Source organism: Dreissena polymorpha, chromosome 11 (assembly GCF_020536995.1).
Source record: "Dreissena polymorpha isolate Duluth1 chromosome 11, UMN_Dpol_1.0, whole genome shotgun sequence".
Lineage (NCBI taxonomy): Eukaryota > Metazoa > Mollusca > Bivalvia > Myida > Dreissenidae > Dreissena > Dreissena polymorpha.
Window position 1 is genome coordinate 18,920,289 of NC_068365.1, and position 20,407 is coordinate 18,940,695.

Below are 20,407 nucleotides of genomic sequence, written 5' to 3' on the forward strand. Positions count from 1 at the left end.
TAATTTTTACAGAATCAATTGTTATTTTATAAAATAAGTTAACTTATTATATGTTTCACCATGAACTCAGACTAACAATCTAAACACATTCATACAGTTGAATTATTCATACGCAACAACCGATTATTAAATTAGCCCATTGTTATTGCAACAGCTATCTTAAGCTTGCGAAAAAGAAATGTTTTCACGTATTTGAGTTCATAACATGCATGTAGGAAATCTATGTTTAAATAATTGTAATAAAATCAAATAAAGAAAGATGCACCAAAGTTGTTTTAAATTATGTTGATTGGCCTTAAGTCCAGAAGCAGTTAAAGTCATTCGAACTAAGTTAGATTTATATGACATTCTATTTAATAAAGATCAGTATTACATAAATGCTTATTATATTAAACATAAACATCTTGTAGCCATCTTAGATAAAAGTTTGTCCTTTAATAATTTTCCTTCTCAAACTTTATGTTACCAAGGAATAGTAGTGTGTGACATAATGTTTATTTTGATAAAATTCAATATGGCCGACTGGTCGCTGTCTTTGATTCGTTTTGTGGAGTGGCAGATTTCCATGGAATTTAATACAGTTGACAAACAATATGAACAATGACGATAACATAATATTCAAAATGGCTGAGGGCTTTTGATACATCTTATTCGGTTTAATACGTACAGTCTTCAAGTCGACACATACTTTGACATCGAATGTCAAAATGCATGTTTTCAAAGAGTTTATACTCTTATAAAACGTCATAAGTGAAAGCTTTGGTTTACTGTTTATTTTTGAATGCCCGTTCTGTGCAGTATACATAAAGGATAAATTTCAGTTCGTTGTTGATATGTTATTTGAACAAAAGCATACGCATCAAATATTAACCTTATTTTTGACAACAATGCATCACTTGAACCCGACAACATTACCTTCACTTAATGGCGTCTGAAGTTATGAAAATTGTAATGTGACTACGTATATTTTTCTATATATTAAGGATGCGAATGTAATATATTTCAGGTTTTAATTGACAAACAAATTCACTTTTTTATGTATGTTGTATATAACCATATTTAATCCGAATGCATATGTGTGAACAGGCATTTGGTCTTCTTGCGCAAGAAAAGATGACGACTATGATAAATTGTTTCCCGTGAAATTCAATAGTTATTTTGATCCAATCTCATGCTATTATTTTAGATCAATACATTTAGAGACATGTACATTATAATTTCAAAATAAGTATAAAAACTTATAGGAAATATCCATGTTCTTTAGGAAATACTTGAAGTTTTTGTTTATAAAAACGACTGCTAAAATTTAGTTATAAACTCGTCCTAGAGTAGGATGATTAATAAAAAATTTGTGCAATGTAATAAAATATGGTTTGAAATGACTATGCGAGACAAGTTTTAAGAATCCTGTATAGTTAGGGATAATCATAACTTCATATAAAAAACAAGAAATGTATTTTAAAAAGAAAACGGAAGAGAGCGAAGACATTGCGTTGACATTAAAACTGACATAATTTTTCCATAATAAACAACTGCATGACAAACATCATTGATTACGTGTCTTCTGGGATCCGATTGATGCCTCTAGCTATTTAGACGAATTTCACAACACTTGACGCCATGATCAATATTTTATTTGCAAATGACTCCATCATGATTAGTATCTTAATATTTAATGATGCGATCATATACTATGTCATATTTCCAAAACTGACAATAACCTCATAACTGAATTACTTATTCAATAATTGTAAGGCAAATGAAACCCAATTAACATAGTTCAAAAATAAAGTAATGGCATATAAAAGAGATTAACACCAGTTAAATATATTTAGAACTAGTTATAGTAAGTTATATATTATGTGAATCATGCATAATGAAACCAGTGGTATTATGTGCGTCTAGTAAGAAAAATACATGCCGAAGAATTACAAAAATCAACAACAACAGAGTGAACCCATAGCAGAATCAGCAAAAGGAATACCGCATTGTTACACGTGTTCTTTATTTATGGCAACATCAGTGCGACATAGAACTAGGAACGCATATACACATACTTCATGAACAACATTTCTTACAACAAACACGACTCAAAGAAAGGTGTTCGACTAACGAAATTATTATTAAGTTCAACTATAATAAGTCATAATAAATCGTTGCGCGGGACCACAAGTTAATTACAATTTAATACATACACTTATTAAATGATTTTGAATAAACGCAGCTGCGCGTTAGTTATAGACAGAAGCTGTCTTTTAAGAATTTGTATTACTCTTCATCTATAATTTATTCACGGCATTAAAAGGCGTGTAATGGCATTTATGCACAATTATAAAAAGAAAATAAAAGCTTAATCAAATTTGCTATTATACTGCTTCATATTGGTAAGAAAAAATATTCAAAAAAATCGTTAATAATGTCACAATTTTTACTAAAAACAATAAAAATACACCATAAGGCAGACGTAACGCGTAGATATTAACTTTACAATGTAAACTACTTTCCAACTCGTAAATTGCAACATTGCTTTACATTTGAATGGTCATTGTATAAGGCTTAACATATAGGTCAATTGTTGCTGCTAATGAATTTGTCGCTTTGATATCAACTCAAATGCTTTTTTCAAAAACCTAGTCAGTATAAGAATTTATGAACAAAATATGTCAGAAGTTGAACGTCTGAAAAAAACAACAACAAATTACCGCTAAACTCTAGTTCAACACCTGTCTAAGGCGACACATGTTAGGAAAAACTCATCATGCCTGCGAAATAGTTATGAATGATGCTTGTACATACACTATATTTTCATTAATACGAAATACCAGTGTGCATCTACATTTACAAATGATGTCAGATATTTTTGTTTCATAAATTAATTACTTTAAAAAAGGAATTATCATGCTAATCATTGCCAACTACATGAAAAACTGTGATACAATATTTACATTTTTATGATAATTTCAGTGCTTAAGCGTATACCTGTCGGCAGTAATGTTTGGAAAAGGCGATAAGCGCACCAATCTTTTTCTATTGAAATTTTTCGAATCGTTTGATACCATAGCAACACTTGGTAATAACTTTTAGTTTCACATATACAACATAAACAGTATGACCAAATCTCTGCCTATAGGTATAACATGTTCCGAGCATTGAATCTGCTATATCCCTCCTAACTCTGATGGTGACGGTTAAAAAAAAGTTATATTAATGTACACGCATGCAATCCATTTGTTGCTTTTTTTAATATCATTTTTTAGTAAACAAAATGTATGTAAATAGTATTATTACGTACAGAAATACACAGATTCAAATTACGGTGTATTACGGTACAAACACAAATCACTCCAGATCACGGGTGATATTACTTATGGGAAACAAAAAGACCTTTTGGCTGCATATATCCGATAGACCATGGCTTCAAAAACTAATGCACCTGTGATTGCTAATAACTGACTTGTTTTGTACGGAAAACGGATACATTAGTGCTAACGGGAAGCCAATTGTGGTAACATCCAGCTGATATGCTTGTTGTTACAAACGGACGATAATCATTTGTTGACGTTTAACTCTGCCACTAAAGGTTACGTAGAACTAGCCGCTGCGGTGATTATAGGTTGTCTTTTGTGCGTCAAACAAGTCGATTATCTCCGCATAGTGTTTACCCTCTTCATCAACAACAGTGTCGACCTTGGAAGAATATTACACATCTTAAAAGTAGCAATCTTGAAAGTATACGATGTTTATTAAACAGAGAATAAATCATTTGATTAATACTACATGTATTGTTTTAACTATTTTGTTATTACTATTATATCAATAAACATTAATAAATATAAAAACGAGCGTTTCAAACACGTATGCTTACAATACAAAATATTGTAGACTTTTTATACAAGCAACGATGGAAACATGGTTAATTTGTTCGTAAATATTCAGGAATATATAGACTTGTGATAATTTGACAGAGAAATTGAAAACGTTATGAATATCATATGGAATATTGTAACTTTTGGTTTGTTCCACTTGACCTTTTGCTGAAAAAACAGCAACACATTGTTTCAACAACTGGAATGCAACTTGAAAAAAACAACATCTGATACATGCTTACGTAACTCAGATAACAATAATAAACACATACTGTTTGCTTGTTGTGCATCTTTCTTCTGTCCAATATCATCCGCAGAAAAGTACATGGGGTTCTCCACAACATCGTCTATCGGTGGTAATAAGATCAACATTTTCTTAAAATTTTAACATTTTCTTCCACGAAACATACCAATAAAACTGAATCTATTTACAAGTATGTGTGTATCAAGTTAATCATAGAATATTAATACAAAACATAAGTAATTGAATAAAAGTGACTCGTTAAATTCATTGGCAAAGCACTGTACAGTTTACCCTGAGACGCTGAATGATCATACGCCTAAACATCGTCTGCAGAAATGTACATCGGATTTTCCACAACGTCGTCAATTTCTAGCAATATATATTGTTTAGTTTTAAACACATACACATTATATTATATTGATTAGGTTTTGCATAATAAAGAACGCTGCATAAGCTCAAGAACATATAATAATAAAAACAACTCTTGTAACATTTCTAAAGCGAATTTTTACAAACATCCGTTAGTCTTTAATAAAAGGTAAGTGAACAAGAGAGTAAACAATACAGGACAATAATTCAATATATTACATATATATATATATATATATAACATATACAAATATATATAATAAAAGATAATTTAGGGTCGGATCACCGCCACGCAACGGTCAATGCGAAGCGTTCGGGGCTTAAACCGGTTAAGTGACGCTCGAGCGTAACACGTAGCTCCGAACGCATCCCATATATACACATACAACATCAACATCACTTCCCCAGTAATCATTAGAAGTGTTACCTTCCGTTCGTTTCCGTCCTTTACATGGTTGTAATTCAAAATTTCTGAATCCTAGATACAGTGCTATATTTGCAAATAAACCAAACGGTTACATTCCAACAGACTGCTTTTTATTGGTTTAATTAAAAGATCCTTTCCATATTTCTATGTAGTGTGTATGTATTGTCTTTGAAGTGCGTACGTTTATTTAACGTTAAATTTATTGCTTTACCTGAACAGTTAAGTATGATGTAAATACAATAACAATAATACAAGTCACATTTTGTTCGCTTCTGAAAATAAATAAGACATATATAAAATAACGATTTAAAGGGTAAACTTGTTTATGCACTATATATTTAGCTTTGTGGAAAACAAAACACATGAAAATACATGAAGCTACACAAAATGGCACAATTGTACAATTCATACAATGATCAAAGTGGAACAGTTTGTGCCAAGCACATCCCAATGTAACGATATTTTGGTTGTTCTTTTCATTACACATACCTCGTATTTTCCGTGTTCTGCAAACGCATGCAAGTACTATTGCTGCAAGCAACAACAATCCACAGCCAGCACCAATAAGCGAAAACAGAAGATCCCAGGTTGGTAAAGAGCTAGAACGGGCATCTATACAATAGATATACACGCGTGTTCACACCTATGTGCAATAACACCGTTGTTCTTTAGATATTGTATGCAACGATATATAAATTAATGTATACTTTATCATGTATATTTTTCGACCATTTGTATAGTTCTTATTATTTAGTCCGTACATTAAATTTCTCAAATTCGTCTATCACTTAATATATACTCAAACAACAAGTGAAACATCAGCTGCACTAGAAAGAGAGAAACCCTATAATAGCCCTTGGGTGCATTATTAATGGCAAACAACAATAAACCATTTGACAAACGCAACACAAACAAAACACAATACATAATATATACCAGGCTACAATCCTAGGAACGTTTTGACTTATTAAAATAAAATTGAGTCACACCATCTTCAAAGCATTTACAATGATAAATCAGTGGCATATATATTTACCTTGTACGACTAACTGTAACGATAGGTTAGACCGCCCGATAGTTTCTGGTCCAAACGTATGGGTCATCGTGTTTTCAACAACGCAAATATACGTTCCCGCATCGGTCGTTGGATGTTGGTAAGGGTAAGAAAGCTTCCATTATATATATTTAACCCATGTTCCCAGCGTATGGTTGGAGGTGGGTAGCCATCGCTTGTGCACTCTATGGACACGTTATTTGCATTCACAACGCTTAGTGTTGTACTGTCAAGACGACCCCCGTCCATGGATAGAGCAAGTTCAGTCGTTCGAACTGCATTATTGATTGGGACAATTAGAAACGGCTTTTACTGTTGCTAATATACAAATGCATGCCAGCATAGACGTTAACAATCAAATATTTAAACATGTGTTGTTGTTTTTACTATAAAGTCGGTTTTATATGTGTTTAGTTAAAGTAAAATATCGTTGAGCAATATATTTTGGTTTACTTATACAAGTTCTTTATTAAATAATAGTTCACTATATAAAATTTGCTGGAATAGGAATCGGTACTTCACAGTGTGAAATCCTTTTTCATAATAAACGGCTTGGAAAGCGGACTTACTTTAGGTTATGTATCGTACATTTCCGTAACGTTTTATTTTTATATACGCAAAGATTATATGCGTCGTGCGAATTATTCATGAACTTTTTACATGGCATGTGGTTTTATTTGCGAATGTACCGATTTCAAATTTTCAAGATCATTTCCAATTGTGGTAAATACAGATATAATAAGTGGTATAAATCAATACTGTGGTATATGCTAATGGTATACAGCTTCAAAAAATATATACGTGCGATACAACCCACCGGGCGAATTTTACTTTCTTAGAAGTTGCACCTTTTTGATTGCAATTATTGAAAGAGGACAGATATATCTTTAAAATGCAAAATAATATACATCGGAAAGAAAAAAACTTTAAACGCTGGAACTTTTATAATGGGGCCCTACGGCATATGAAACAGTGTAACCCAACCTTCAGTGCCCACATAGAACATTATTTTTAAATATGCTATTTTATTGATTTCATTAGCTGGAAACATATGATTAACATTGCCCTGGATGTTTTGTGGGATTAAAAAAAACACACGCGATTGTTCGGGGAAAAGAGTAAAAAAGTACTTTTGTGCCTCAGTGCATATCCGATCATTTTTTTAAAAACCGTGCAATCCAACATAGAGTTTGTCATGTTGTCTGGCAAATAAGGATACGGAACTATTACAGAACGTCTACGAATTATTTCGTAGCTCTATTGGAAAATGAAAATAATTTATACTCGGCTAGTATTGTCATAAATGCATTATTACATTTTGAAATAAATCGTTTAAGTATATTATTTATACTTACATAACGTCTCTATGGTTAGCGACTTCTCTGATTTACCAGTTTCGTTCGATCCAAACGTTGGATTCATAAAATTTGTAGAAATGCAAAGAAAAGTTCCTGTAGTTGCAATATGCATATCTTTCACATTAATTGATCCAAATGCAACATGTTGTGATGTTTCATTTTTCAAGATAATAACAGGAACCGGATTACCCTGACTCGTGCATTCCAACGATATTGGTGTACCTTTTATCACTGCAACTTTGTCTGTGTTAAGGATGGGATATGTCCCGTTGATGATGAATGAAGGTGTGGAAGGCGATTCTAAATAAGTGTATAGACACAATTTAGTTTAATAGAACCGTAAAAATAAAAAAATTACCTACGAACCAGTTTTAATGTTTAAAATATATTCATAAAAAGTAATAAAATCATTAATTTGCAGGGTCTGTTATGACAGTGCAAACATTGTATAAGTACATTTAAAACTGTAAGTTTCCTTTATAAACCGGTAAACGTACGTAAAACATCTACATAAATGGACTTCTCAGATCTTCCTGGTATGTACAGATTTAAATAAAAAGGAGCCATCAGTTTGTTTGCCACACACTTGATGATACCGGACTTATCATTAAATTCGAGTCTTGAAGAATTGACAATAGAATTAGAAGGATGATATTCCCAGTGTATTGACGGGGCAGGACTTCCTGAACTTCTACACTCAAGCACGATTGGACGTTGGTAAATCACTTTGACAACTAAAGTCTCAATAACTGCACCGTCATATATTAATTCCGGAACTGTCGGTGGATCTGTAAAGTAAACTATGTTTAATTTGTAACATTCTAATTATCTCTTTAACGTGATGATAATCGAAACTGAATTAAGCAGAAATCTCTTTTCAAAAATTGCATTTTCAAAAATATTATATTAGTACCCGTAAGGCCGGGATCAATAACATATACACTAACAATTAATGCATGCTCGTTTTATGTGAATCAAGACTCACAAGTAGAAAATTGATTAATAGAAGCCAATAGGTTGAAAACGCATATTAAGACCAAATTTAGATATACATACTAATGAACTACGAACTTATTTTATCATGCAGGGTCACTGTTAATTCAACTTAATTAAAACACTGACCTTTTTACAACGATACAATAATGTTGGTCCCAAACGAGCAACTTTTCAAGTTATATTATGCACACGGGAATGGATTAGCCAGTAAAAAATGTTGTGTTATAAAGAAGTATGTACGTATTTGTATCTAGGGGACAAAGATTCAGTTTAATATTATTCAAACACAAGTTACTCGATAACAGGTTTTAAGGTTACATAATATTTTATATTTTAAAGTGGGAAATATACAGACTGCACGTTATTTTATAAAGTAAAACAATAAGAGCGCACCGCCAAATTTTGCAGTGGTAGCATCACCCTGATCATTGCAGACATCATAGCATGGCCTCATTAGCAAGTCTAGGGCTGCCCCTGTGAAAGTGAACATTTATTTCAACGAAACAAGCACAACCGATGGCATAATGTTATTGATGATAATGATGGTTATACATGTAATCACACTTCTAAGCATCATGATCGCCATCAGAAACAAACATCATCAACAACAAAACACTGCATAATTTAATTGCTATAATATTATTCATTACCTCCAGGCTCAACACTGTATGCTAGAATCCAAAATAGAATACCCAACGCGTTTTCCATATCGTCAACTAAGTACCTAGTACTTAGGGGCCCTGCTTGTCTGTATTAACTAGATATACTTTCTGGAAATTATATATTAATACAACTTCCGTGTACTAACAGACTTATGTTTGATTTCAAATGTTCAATTTTTATAACGTGTTATTCACATTTGCATACATATGTTTTTTTGTTAATATACTACATACAATTGTTGTACGGGAATCTTGTGATCTCAGTGTTGTTAACTTCCGGTCTTTCGTTACGAAGCACGTGCGGCATCAGTGCATTGTGCGTCAGGCTCTCGTGCTAAAAAAATCGGGCAAATTTGAACTTCACTTTTCCGTGCGATAATTTAACTGATTTCGCACGTCAGTTCTGCGGCAATAAGAATGGGCCTTTTCGCAGATTTGGGCATGTTTTGAAGTGTGTCATTAAATGCTTTCTATTGATAATTGCAAAAAAAATTGCTCTTAAAAGCTCCAGTGAAACATAAAGAATAAGATTAGAAAAAAATAAATGTAGCCCTCAACAGGGCTCGAACCACTTACCCCTGGAGTAAAAAGTCTACCACTCACACCCCTCGGCTATCCTTCCGCGAGCAATGAAAGATGTATTTTATATTATATATATGCAATCCTCGTAGTTTCACAATATATAACGACAACAACAGAACTCTCCAAATTATTCAATCGTTTCGCGTTGCATCACTTTTTAATTTTCAGGTTTTTAATCGTCAAAAGATGCATATAATGGCTATATTAGAGCATAGTAAATGTTCAATATTACTGTTTTCTCACAAATATCATCACCAAATCGAAAATTCGCGAATCTGAACCAACTTTTTAAAATTTTGTAAATTTACCAAAACGTGAAAAGGCCCCTTTAAAATATGTAAAATCGTAGAAACGGCGCCGTTCTCATAATAGTTAAACTCTCATGGTTCACTCATTGGTGTCAAAAGAATATTTTTAAGAAAACGTTGCTTCTGTGGTTGATTCACTATATCGTTTTTATTCCATATGGTACGACTCGTGAGGAAATGACATGATTTCTAAATATAGAAATACTGAATCTCCAGATGCATTATCTTGAGTAATATTCTTGTTGACATGCACAGGTCTTTTATAAAAGGCATGAGGCCAATTGCTTGTCCTGTACCGGCTATTTTTTTTTTTAATTGGAGTGTTAAAAGTCATATTATCCCATTGGTAAGAAAATACGTTTAGATCGAACATCTTATACTTTATTAATCTGAGGTTATTTTCAGCTATGCTTCATTAACGCTGTTTACCTATGCATTTGTATCGATATTTGCGAACGAAACCATCGATAACTTTTAGAATTATCAAATCCCAAGCACCACAACCAGTCAAAAATATATCGGAACACTTAAAATGAGACTAGAAAGAAAAAAAGGTTAAATTCCACATATAGCCAACGCCATGTGTTCACATAGAAAACATTATAGAGCAAACGTGAGAATGATTAAAATAAAAATAGCAATATTCGACCGTAGGTGAATGGTATAAAAAATAAATGAGTAAGATTTTATTGTTTCTAATTCTGCTCGATCACAACCATGTAAAGTAAACGCAATTGCTGTGAAGTTCGGTATGACATTTGCGTATAGAAAATCTTCTCAAGATGTTTAGGCATTTTATAATTTGACCAAGGTAAGCCTTTAAGCAGAAATCATCATTTCGATTATTGTATGTAATACGATCTCGTACAACATTCATTTAAACATCTATTCGCTGTCATTTTTTAAACAAATTACACTATTCTTTACAAACCTTGTAATAAAGCCGTCGGTGTTACAGGCATTTTCTCTTGTTTCGAGCTTTATTAGTTTGTTGGAAAATTGAGGTAGCCTGCTTGATGGCATTATATCCATTCAAACATACGCGTTAGTAGGATCAGCTTTCGGGAATATGTTTTAACGCAAACGCGAACTTATAAGTAATATGTAATACTAATTCCAATCGTAAAACAATCTTACATCTAACTATTACTTCACCGCGTTTTAATCACACAATCTCTGAATTAAGTGTGTTACTCGCATAACAAACGTATGTCCATGCGTGCATACACGTAAATACTCAGTTTACACGGCTGAAGTTCCGTTCCATTCTTTGTTTACAGCATTGCAATTATTGACCAATATTTCTGGAAATGGATTTCCTGATTCTTAAAGGGTGAAGGCCACAATGACTGGTTTGCAATAAAGTCGTCGTTTGAGAATTTGTTAACCTGAATGACTAAATATCGCTGCCGGAGGTGGCTCTGACAAATAAATGGTTATACTTTTAGCATTTTCATACATGAGTTTAAACTACAACTACATGTACATACATTTCAAATTATTTCTGGCAAAAGTGGTTTTCTGATGACGTCATAGTTTTTTAAAACATGATTATCCTTTATTTAATTCACATGGAAATGTTATAATACTCTAGGAAAACGGAGAAATTGTATTGCCTAGGCTTACTTATTACATCCGACGTAGAACACGGCATGCACGACTTTATAAGTAACGCCCTTTTCTTGAGTAACCGATGTTGGCACTTGAGGAAGAAATATATGTTCCTATTCGCGTAGTATCATAAGTATATAATACAGAGGGCTTCAGTGCCAAAGGGCGGAACCCATTTTTGCATTGAAAATTTCACTCTTTGCTTACTCATATCAATTATGCCTGTTTAAATGACAGGAAATTAAATCAACCGGAGGAGTTAATGCGTATGCATGTTACTTCTAATACAACTATATTTGTTCAGTGTTATATATATATAAATTTTGCTATCTACCTTTACTTACAATGTCAATGCATGGACACTTAAAATTGAATATAATGCTATGTTCCTGCACCGCACTACTTAATTATTTGCTGATGTCTTAAATTATGCATTTTACAAATTTTATAAATAATTGGTTTCAACTTGCCGTGGTCTTGGTTGAATTATGACACTGTGCACATTAAAAACAAACAAAACCTATATATTACACAAGTACCGATTGTTCACTTTGCATCCTTGTCGATGTTTGATTAATTAGAACATATACACAATGACAATTAAGCAATTAAAATATGTGTTTTTAAATTAATTTGTACCATAGTCAGGTTTTGAGGTTTTACAATAAATTTTTGTGTGTTTTTCGTTCGAGAATAAATGGACATGCACTTGAATATCACGGAGAGTGAACGCAAGATCTAAACTTATCGATTCTTTTAATGGGCAAGTGTCTCAGCAATAATACACGATCGTTCATGATATGTCTTCATGTTCTTATCGTGTTTTTGTTTCCTTAAGCTTAACAAACTAAAACATAAACGTCCGATTCTAAATAAGGAAGAAATATGTCTTACAATTAACCGAGTATCCGGTTCTGATAGCGATGACAGTATCAAAGCATGTAACTATTGTATAACGACATATGATTCAATATAATTATCTTCCTTTCACTAATTCAATCGTATTATTTTTAGCAAGTTACGAATCGCATAAATACTCTAGAGAATATTCTGTTTAGTTTGCTGATTTGACAGAACAAAAATGACTGAACGAAACAAACCTAATATTTTATTAAGGGACATGTTCATACACATTTACTAACGGTATTGTCATGTGCGAATATTGTATATATATAGAATATATATCTAAGAACTAAACGATCAAAATATAATGGAACAGAAATATCAAAGCAAAATGCAAAACTTTCAGCACAAAGTTGGAGATTTAATAATAGTTCAATGATTTTATAAAATTACTAATTTTCCCTGTTAAAAGAAACAAAAACAATTTCAAAACGTGATACGAATAAGTCTTTGCCTTTTCTTTTTCAGTTAATACACGTTTTAATTATTATGTAATGGGTCGAATGAATTACCAACTAGTTTACAAATAGATGAACTTTCTTATGTATTAAGGAAAATTGCGCAGATCAGATATGCGTTTTCCGGTCAATGGCTGCTTCAACTGATACTAGGTCTAATGAAGACAGAACAGTAGTTCAGAGTTGCATACATTGCGTACATTTATCCAAACGACAAAATGAGTTTTTACACCATTTTTTACTACTTCTGTCTGATATGCATTTCGATGATCTGACATTTGTACTTACTGATACTTGATTGATGTCAAGTATGAATTTACCGCAGCGTTTTTATACTCATGTCATTTCACCGTGCCTCAAAAAAGTAGCAACGCTGTTGCCCTGGTGTGATTTAACCACTGAGTCATGCTGTCGGAAGCTCATCAAGTTATTATTTTATTGTATTGCTTTGTAATATGAATATGAATTAAAACATGATGTTATATGGTTAATGCTTATGATCGTTCGCGCGTGTGTTTTGAGATAGATTCTGGGCTATTTATTCGATAAGGCGAGCCATAATGTTTTGCATTGACCGTTCGAAGTTTAAATCATTGCTTTGTGTTTGATGTTTGTGTTGAATTTTGTGTCCTCTATCGTATGCCAGGCTATTTGTTTAATGACTTAAATATATCAATACAGGAGGTTAACAACAATTTATCTCCTTATAATTCCTCTGGACTATATTGGGCATTCCAAACCTGAAACTTAACATGACAAGCAAAATGCTTATCACTAAGAAAAAAGATGTTGAACACCTTTGATTTGGTGAGACTGCAGCAGTTGGTACAGTCGATTTAAGCATTGTTTTTAAATGTTCAGATTAACGTAACTGTTTTAAAATTAAATAATTTTAGTATTAACAAATAGGAAATACAACTAATATTACCATAATTTATTAATTGTAACAGTCACAGGAATAAGAAAGTGACATAAAAGTCATTTTCTTACTGCGTCACATCCGTTTAGATAAAACCGAAAGAGCGATTGAAAATATCCCTCCTTAAGTAAGTTGGCATCATTATAGAGAATCGTTATGCTCACATTTTATTATTTAATTTATTCTGAATGCGTATGTTTTTACGTATAAAAACTGTCTGTTCAAAATGGTTGTTTGGACAAATTTAATGGAAACGGTCAATAAAAAATGACCCACCAATTAAAACGATGGGCACCACTTAAACTGTTCATACAATCACACAGAGTGTACATGTGATCAAGTGGAACATGATGTTTCACCACAAACAATAGGTTTCGTATTTCACAATTACATTTTACTTCCACTCTTCCAGTTTTGGAAAATACAACAAGTAACGTTCACATTACCTTCTGAACAATAACACATTCGGTCTTGGTGCATCAAATGAATTTGCGTGTTGAACAAGTTCAAGAGGCAAGATCTAAAGCAATGAATATAGAGGAAACCATGGTGTTTAAACATTCGGAATGCACGAATTTCGTGCACAACCTGTATAGTTGAAACAGACTTAAAGGGACCGCCCAACAGATTTCCCTTTTTGGTAAATAGACAAAATTGAAAAAAAAGTTTTTCAGATTCGCAAATTTTCGTTTTAGTTATGATATTTTTGAGAAAATAGTAATACTGACCATTTACCATGCTTTTAAATATCTATTATATGCATCTTTTGATGATTTGAAAACCTGAAAATTATTAAGCGTCGTGCGACGCGAAACGATTGAATAATTTGGAAAGTTCTGTTGTTGTCGTTTTCTTTTGGGATACTACGAGGATTGCTTATTACATAATGGGGGTATTTAACAGATTGTTTTACTACTTCTGCCTGATATGCATTTCGTTGATCTGACATTTGTACTTAATGATGCTTGATTGATGTCAAGAATGAATTTATCGTAGCGTTTGTATACTTGTGTCATTTCACCGTGCCTTAAAAAAGTAGCAACGCTGTTGCTCTGGTGTGATTTAACCACTGAGTCATGCTGTCGAAAGCTTATCAAATTTTTATTTTATGTTATTGCTTTGTAATATGAATATGAATTACACGCTGCTATGAGTTTAATGTTTATGATCATTCACGCGTGTGTTTTGGGATACATTCTTGGCTATGTATTCGGTAAGGCTAGCCATAATGGATTGACATTCGAAGGCAATGAACCATGTTTTATGGATTGTTTTGTGTTTGCTGTTTGTGTTGAATTTATTGTTCTCTATCGTATACCAGGCTATTTGTTTAATGCCTTAAACATAATGATACTGGAGGTTAACAACAATTAATCTCCTTATAATGTCTTTGGGCTATATTGGGCATTCATAACCTGACACGTAACATGACACACAAAATGTTTATCACTTAGAACAAATATGTTGAACACCTTGATTTGGTGAGACTGGTCCAGTTTGTACACATCAATTTAAGCATTTATTTTTAAATTTTCAGATTAACTAAACTGATTTAAAATAAAATAATTTTCGTATTACCAATTAGGAAATGTTTCTTATATTATAATTTGAATATGTATATTTTTACATAAAAATCTGTATGTTCAAAACTGTTGTATAGACAAATTGAAAGATAACGGTCAAGGAAACTTGACCCACCAATAAGAAAGATTAAACCAATTAAACTGTATACAGAATCATAGAAAGTGTACGTGTGATAAAGTGGCACATGATGTTTCACCACAAACAAACGGTTTCGTATCTCATAATGACATTTTACTTCCCCTTTTCCTGTTTCGGCCACAAAGTGTGATTATATTGTACCAGAAAAAGTCGGCATGTGTTTCTCTTTAAGCTTCTGTCTAACGATCACTATCCCAGTTTGAATTAAATTTGTATATAATGAAGAACTATGTAAGCAGAAAATATTAACCCGTATACGTTTATAATTTGCACACGTTTTTCTTGCGGTTGTAAACCAAACAATATAAGAAAAATAAATTGTAAACATTATTAAGGTTTAAATGCATCATACAACAAGTAACGTTCACATGACCTTCTAAACGATATCAAATTCGGTCTTGGTGCATCAAATGAATTTGCATGTTGAACAACAAGTTTAGGAAGCTGTATTTAAAAGCGTTATGATAATCAACTGGATACTACGGTGGCACTAAGTTGATATCACCGCTTCAAAAACAAAAAAGTCGGGTAAAAACATAAATCAGGGTAACACAAAATAAGTCGGTTTTCACGAGTTAATTTTTTTGGTACTCGGCAAAACAGAACTTGTGTTTTTCCGATTTTGCAGGGGGAGCGGAAAACACAAGTTATGTTTTTCCGTCTGCAAAAAAAAGACGGGAAAACAGAACTCGTGTTTTTCGCCCAAAAAAAATGACGGGAAATCAGAACTTGATTAACTTAGTTATATATAAAACGGTTTGTCTTAATGTGTCTCATCATACACATCAGAACATACTCGTTTTAGTGTTAGTTTATCATAAATCATATATCACAAGCGCGTGTTAGATATCGGATCAACATAGCAATAAATGACACTAAAGACGCTAAACGGTATATGGATAGAATGTCTTGATATTATTCGTTACGAATCAAATATTACACTGTTAGTCTTCTAATGGTATAAGTATCGGATATCTATTGCAACAATTGGTAACGTTTTTAAGAGTAATAGTATACAACGAAGTTTTGTCCATATCTATCTATATATTGTTTAACTATTAGCAATTTATCTACAGAAATGTGTCAAACACATAAGGTGTAAGAAAGATCACTAATATGTTCGATTCACTTAATAAGCTCTACTGCTGACAGCCTCCGAAAACGGAAATATAATCCGATTGAAGATATGTACGAGGATACGTTTAAATGCAGCCACACTGCACAAATCAAACTATTGTTGTATTGAATATTAAAAACATTGAAACTGAAGAAACTAAATCAGGGCAGGCATGTTTGTTCTAATTCAATACTTGTATAACGAAACACCACCAAAAAACATAAATTGGAGATTACATCTAGTTCACTGATCTCGCACTGCAGAATTGTATGTGTTATTGACTCGATACAAATTCATATGATTAAACAAATCGGACAAGTGTCTTAAAAAATATTGATATGTGTATATGTTTATCTCATGTGATCAATATGTGAACTTTTCAAATAGACCGTAGGTTATGTCACTTGGCAGCAATTAATAATTTTGCTCTGGCGTGTAGCTAAATTAGAATAACGAAAAACAAATCAACAACTTAGAAACATATTCTAGGGCTGATAATGCGTTTTATTATCTCCTACGTGGTGTAGTATTGATAAAAGATTGCATTTGCAATCTCTGCTTTGTATTATATTGGATATTTCAATAAATTTATCAATAGCTTTATCATAAGTCTCATTTAATAAAGAGGTTAACGTATCTTGATACTGTCCATTGATTTGACATCACAGTCGCATGATACCATCTCATCTTCGCCTATGGTTCCTCTGAACAGCTCACTCAACGCGTCTCGGTCCTGTACGAGCGGAACTGCATCTGCATCAAGGTCTCGCCGCCAAGTGTTTCTAGGCCGCCCTTTATTGCAATCCCCGTGGTGGTTCCAGATGGCTTGTTGTATTTGATGCAAGCACGCGATGGGTGTAGCCTATGTATCACCAAGGTCTCTGAAGGATGTCTTCGTCAATGGGCTTCAGTCTTCCCCATAATTCTTCGTTGGTGATTTTGTCTGGCCAGTGGATCTCGAAATCATCCTAAGGCAGATGTTGATAAAGACCTGGATTTACTTTATGGTTGTGACGATGGTTCTCCAGGTCTCTGCTCCATAGAGACGTATTGGCCGCACGGTGGTATTGAATAGCCTGATCTTAGTGGTGATGATGTCCGCGCTGGATTTCCAGATGTTATTCGGCGTATGGAAGACTGTGCTTTACCAATTCGAGCCTCGACGTCTGCATCCTGTTCCTCCCTCTCCGTCAATGGTGATACCGATATAAGGGAAGCTGTCCATCTCATCCAGCACCTCGCTTAGTCTGTGAAGGGTGTGTCATTAGATGCGTCTATTTTGAACACATAGCTTTACCCTCTGTTGATGTTGAAGCCCATTTTATTTTCGCTATCCACTACCATGTTGGTATTTTCCTGCTAATATTGTACGGTGTGTCAACGAAGAGCCAGATCATCCGAAAAGACAAGGTCGTCCAGGGTGTTCACTAGATTCCGTTCTGCTCTTGGTCCGTCGAAGTCTTCATGGCCCAGTGTAAGGCAAGCAAGAGCAGAAAAGTAATGTGTCTTCCATGAACGATTCTGAAGGTCATCCTTTTGAAGACTTTCTGGTGATATCGGTGATATATTTTATCGCTCCCAATAGTCTGAGTAGTCTCCAGAGCGACTAAAGTTCAATGCTGTCGGACGCCTTCTGATAGTCGATGAAATGGACTCACAGAGGCGAATGTTACGCTAGGAAATGTTACAGAATGTTGAACAGGGTTGCGATCTGATCCTTGGAAGATCTCTCCTTTCGGAGGCAAACTTTGATCATCATAGATACACAGATGGAAAACATGTTACAAGAGTCACATGATCTACGACCGAATATAGACACGTTATACGTTCAAAGATTTTTTAGGTCATTGTTTCGAATAGCAACAGGATAAATATTACAAATACGACGATTGTACACTTTACATCCGTGTCTGTGTTTGTTTCATCTGACCACGCAATAAAATAAGGATTGTGGAAATATCTTTCTTCTATGTGAAGTCTACTAAAGTCATTGATTTAGGTTTAAACAGTGTTGATTGTTGAGTGTACGATATAACTTGACATACACTTGAACATAATGGAGTTTGAACACGATAAGAAACCTTGAATGATTTTTATCTAAAAAGATGACAATCAAAATAATTTACTTAAATTATTTTCCCTGTCTTGTGTTTTCTTTTCTCAACCTTGTGAGTACACTACTTCCAATACAAACATGTATAATGAAAAGAACCAAGAATTAAGTACCGGAACGTATAAAGTTGTACCATATGCACGGATACAGAATTAGAGGGCAAAAAACTTTAATATTGCAATTCACTTTGGTATTCAACAAAACATGTTCATTTTAGAATATTTCAGAAATTAAGGAATACATTTATAAGATGAATTAAAAAAAAAAAACACTCAGAATCATTGAATCAATGGATTTGATTTAAGGTATTGATATTCATCCTATTACATACGTAATGGATTAGAAATCGCCGGCGTGCTATCTGCTCAATTGGCATGACACTAGAGACCAGACCAGAGCGGAACATGCAATATATATAAAGACAGACTGACTTATATGTGTACATACAGTATTGAAATATGCGATTAATATAAAAACAAATGGCTCTAAAACTGTTTATAGTGCACATATAAAAACGAAATATCACAGCAACATGCAGTGATAAATGACTGCTAACATTTAACGTATTATGCGAAAACGTAGTTCCCTTTTGTTAGGATATTACATAGAGGATATTTGTTGGATTCGGTGGAATATCGATTTTATTTCACGAGTGATCATAGAAAACAATATTTTCACGAGTGGCGAAGCCACGAGTGAAAATATATATTTTCTATGATCACGAGTGAAATAAAATCGATATTCCATCGAATCCAACACATTTTCTTTTTATTTTACGCTTTTTTGACCGTTTATTTACATTGTAAATGAGTTTAACTTGATAATTTCGCTGGAATTATGACGTCATTTCGTCAAAAAAATGACGTCATTTCACAGTTAAACAGTGAAAAATATCGATATTTTTCACTGTTATTTTTCACTGTTCAAAACAGTGGAATACCAATTTTATTTCACTGATATTTCTCTATAAACCACCGGAAAGCATTAAATAATTATGTTTACATGTTTGACATTTAAATTATAGAATTTTAAACCTGACTTAAAATAAGTGTTGGTATGTTTCAGTTAACGTATTCCATATTAAACAACCGGTCGTATATAATACCCAACGGTTTACTATTCCATTAATAAGCTCACTCATTTAAATATATCATTTACGAAAAAATCTCTTATATAATAAATAATATATTTCTATTTAATATTGGCTTTAATAAGACTAAGATAATTATCGTTTAAGACTTCTATTTTAGTGCTTTATTAAAAAAGAGTTTCATAAAACCATAGACACTTTCGTTTGAAAGTAGTACTTGCAAGGAGAAATGTGTACAACAAGTATACAAAAAACAGTATAAGTAAGTGTTACATACAAAAGTGTAAATCGGATTAATAATAAAGGCAACAGCAACGACCTGACACGCATATTAAGGTCCGTCTACATATGACAAGATGGTTATGCACCATTGTACTTCATCACGATGAACCAGCTTTAAACAAACATTTAAGCAATACAGAGGGATTTGGATTCAAATGTGTTGTGATTTGATCATCTATTTTATGTGGACATTAATTTGTTAATTACATTTTACTTGAATGTTATTATGTGTTTTTTATGCCCCCGGTAGGGTGGCATATAGCAGTTGAACTGTCCGTCAGTCAGACAGTATGTCAGTCTGTCCGTCCGTCCAAAAACTTTAAAGG

At 33.1% G+C, this 20,407-nt stretch overlaps 1 protein-coding gene across 1 annotated transcript in view; it reads right to left on the bottom strand.

Annotated features, from left to right (window-relative positions):
* Positions 1-20,407, bottom strand: part of LOC127851003 (hemicentin-2-like) — a 193,576-nt gene that overhangs the window by 149,360 nt on the left and 23,809 nt on the right. The gene's annotated exons all lie outside the window — the stretch shown is intronic.